Consider the following 4,046-nt stretch of genomic DNA (forward strand, 5'->3'; position numbering starts at 1 on the left):
CCCTTCAGGCAACCAGCTGGCCCCCACCCATGCACCAGGCCTCTATCCTATATAATAAGAAGGTAATATGCAAATTGACCATAACAGCAGAACCACTGGGAATGATTGGTCACTATGACACACTGATCACCATGGGGCAGACGCTCAATGCAGGAGCTGCCCCCTGGTGGTCAGTGCGCTCCCACAGGGGTAGCTCTGCTCAGCCACAAGCTAGGCTGACAGCTGCCAGTACAGCGGTGGTGGTGGGAGCCTCTCCTGCCTTCTCAGCAGCACCAAGGATGTCTGACTTCAGCTTAGGCCTGCTCCCCGCTGGCAAGTGGACATCCCCCAAGGGCTCCTGGGCTGCCAGAGGGATGTCTGACTGCCAGCTTAGGCCCAATCCCCCGGGGAGTGGGCCTAAGCCAGCAGGTGGTCATCCCCTGAGTGGTCCCAGACTGCCGAGAGGGCACAGGACCCCCCCCCCACAAGTGCACAAATTTTTGTACACTGGTCCTCTAGTTATTAAATAAAGAAACCAAGGAAGGTGAAGACTAGGGAAAGGCCCTTAGATTTGGGAAGAAAACACTATAAACCTTTGAGAGTCAGTATTCAGTGTAGTGTGGTAACAGAAGCAATGCCAGTGGTCTAGCCAACCACTGGGAAAAAGTTTTTGTCAGCAGTGTGACCATTCAGGATTATATGTAACTTTTGGAAGAAGCTGTTGTAATATGAGACTGTCAGGAAAGAGCAAAGTATTAGGTAATATAGAAAATAGAAGCCTGAAACTACTGTTCTCAATACATCCACTGCACATTACACGAATATAAAAACCAGTAAACTCACTGGGGGGTGGCGGTGGACAAATCCAAAGCAAAAGACATGGGTACAGACTACAACTACATAGTGATATGGATGAATCTCACAAACAATACTGAGGGAAAGAAACCAGACACAAAAGAAGCCAGACATAAAAGAATACATTCTTTATTATTTTATTTACATACAATTCAAAAACACCAAAAGAATCTATGCTGTCAAAAGTCAGGATAGTGGTTGCTTTTGGGGAAGGTGAGTGTAGAGGCCCAACAATAGCTTCTGGGGTGTTTGTGTTGCTTATTGATAGGGTGCTAGTTACATAAATGTGTTTACTTTGTGATAATGCATTCAGCTATACACTTATGTAGTTTTCTGTATTCATATTTCAATAAAAAATATTTTGAAAAGAAAAATGAGGAAACTGGTTTAACTAGAATAGTGACACTCTCAGGCCTTTGGTTGTATATATTGATTGATTGATTGATTGATTGATTGATTGATTGATTTCAGAACGGGAGAGAGAGATAGAAACATCAATTATGAGAGAGAGTCATTGACTGACTGCCTTCTTCATGCCCCACCCTATGGAACTGAGCCTGCAACCTGGGCATTTTCCCTGACCAGGAATCAAACTGTGACCTTCTAGTTCATAGGTCAATGCTCAACCACTGGGCCACACTGATTAGGCAGGGCTTTCAGTTTTATTTTTTTTAATTAAATCTTTATTGTTCAGATTACAGTTGTTCCTCTTTTTTACCCCCATAGCTCCCCTCCACCCAGTTCCCACCCCACCCTCCGCCCTCACCCCCCCCACTGTCCTCATCCATAGGTGCACGATTTTTGTCCAGTCTCTTCCTGCATCCCCCACACCCCTTTCCCCCCCAAGAATAGTCAGTCCACTCCCTTTCTATGCCCCTGATTCTATTATAATCACCAGTTTATTCTGTTCATCAGATTATTTATTCACTTGATTTTTAGATTCACTTGTTGATAGATGTGTATTTGTTCATAATTTGTATCTTTTTTATATATATATATATATATATATATTTTATTGATTTTTTACAGAGGGGGAAGGGGAGAGAGATAGTTAGAAACATCGATGAGAGAGAAACATCGATCAGCTGCCTCCTGCACACCCCCCACTGGGGATGTGCCCGCAACCCAGTTACATGCTCTTGACCGGAATCGAACCTGGGACCCTTCAGTCCGCAGGCCGACGCTCCATCCACTGAGCCAAACCGGTTTCGGCCATAATTTGTATCTTTACCTTTTTCTTCTTCCTCCTCTTCTTAAAGGATACCTTTCAGCATTTCATATAATACTGGTTTGGTGGTGATGAACTCCTTTAGCTTTTTCTTATCTGTGAAGCTCTTTATCTGACCTTCAATTCTGAATGATAGCTTTGCTGGATAAAGTAATCTTGGTTGTAGGTTCTTGCTATTCATTACTTTGAATATTTCTTGCCACTCCCTTCTTGCCTGCAAAGTTACTGTTGAGAAATCAGCTGACAGTCGTATGGGTACTCCCTTGTAGGTAACTGACTTTCTTTCTCTTGCTGCTTTTAAGATTCTCTCTTTGTCTTTTGCTCTTGCATTTTAATTATGATGTGTCTTGGTGTGGTCCTCTTTGGATTCCTTTTGTTTGGGGTTCTCTGCGCTTCCTGGACTTGGAAGTCTATTTCTTTCACCAGGTAGGGGAAGTTTTCTGTCATTATTTCTTCAAATAGGTTTTCAATATCTTGCTCTCTTCTTCTGGCACCCCTATAATTCGGATGTTGGTATGCTTGAAGCTGTCCCAGAGGCTCCTTACACTATCTTTGTATTTTTGGATTCTTTTTTCATTTTGCTTTTCAGGTTGGGTGTTTTTTGCTTCTTCGTATTTCAAATCTTTGTCTTGATTCTTGCAATCATCTAGTCTGCTGTTGGAACTCTGCATAATATCCTTTATTTCAGTCAGTGTATGCTTAATTTCTAGTTGGTCCTTTTTCATAACCTCGAGGGTCTCACTAGATTTCTTGAGGGTCTCACTACATTTATCGGCAGTCTCACCAGACTTTTTGAGGGTCTTACTAAATTTATCGGCGGTTTCTAGAAAGTTCTTGAAAAACCTTATAACCGTGGTTTTGAACTCTATATCCAGCCATTTGCTTTCCTCCATTTCTGTCCTTTGTGACCTGTTTCTTTGTCTCCTCATTTTTTATGCTTTCCTGTGTTGATAGAGTGGCTTTGTGTGCTAGGTGTCCTATAGGGCCCAGTGGCTCAACCTCCCCAATTACCTGAGGTGGACACTCTTGGTGCACCCCTTTGTGGGCTTTGTGCACAGTCTTGTTGTAGTTAAGCCTTGACTGTTGTAGGTATCACTGGGAGGAATTGACCTCCAGGCCAATTGGCTGTGAGAGTCAGCTGTGTCTATGGTGGGAGAACTTCTGTGCTGAAGACACCCTTATGAGGCAAGACTTGCTTCAGTGGGGCTTTGGTGCTCACTGAGTCTGCCCCCTGAGTGTGTCCCTTATGGATCTGAGGAGTTGTAATTGGATGGTGCCACTCTGACCACTGGCTCTTGGATCTAAGGAGGTGCTAATTTAGCCTCTGCCTGAGGCTACCCAGCAGGAGCTACGAGGAGATCTGCAGATTCCCCTTCCTTGTTTGGGGTTTGGAGGTGTCCAAATGAGGCCCAGCTGTGAAGCAATGCAAGCTGCTGTGGGGCCTTGGGCCTTCTCTTGGAAGTTCTGGGTCTCTCTGGCCCAGCTGCAGTTTGTTAGGTAATTTTCAGATTGCAAAGGGCCAGGCCTTTCATATGCAAAAGCCTCTGCCACAGCTTGGGTGGGGCGGGGTCTCAGGGAATCAACAGGGTGGAGCAAGCAGCTAATGCTGATCCTCAGCCCTGCCCAAGGGGCCCCGTGTCTCAGTGTCCCGGTAATCGCTGCAAGCACCTTTGAGAGAAAGCCGCCCTCAAGTTCCGAGTTCTGCCTGCTGCCAGAGAGTCCAGTTTCTCCCTGTATGAGTGTAGGTCCCCAGAGACTCACCCGGAACTGGAGCTCAGAGCAGTCGGGGGCTTGTGACTCCCTCCCGATTCAAAAAGACAGCCGCGTCCTCAGTTGCCAGCCCTTGCCGCGTGTGCCTCCGTACCTCTGCACTTCCACAGCTCCTCTGAGTCTCAGTGTGCTTTTCTCTTTCCTTCTAGTTGTAGGATTTCCACTCAGCCAGCCTTCCTGTGGTTCTGGATGATGTCCATTTTGTCTTTTAGTT

Source organism: Myotis lucifugus, unplaced genomic scaffold (assembly GCF_000147115.1).
Source record: "Myotis lucifugus unplaced genomic scaffold, Myoluc2.0 scaffold_2, whole genome shotgun sequence".
Lineage (NCBI taxonomy): Eukaryota > Metazoa > Chordata > Mammalia > Chiroptera > Vespertilionidae > Myotis > Myotis lucifugus.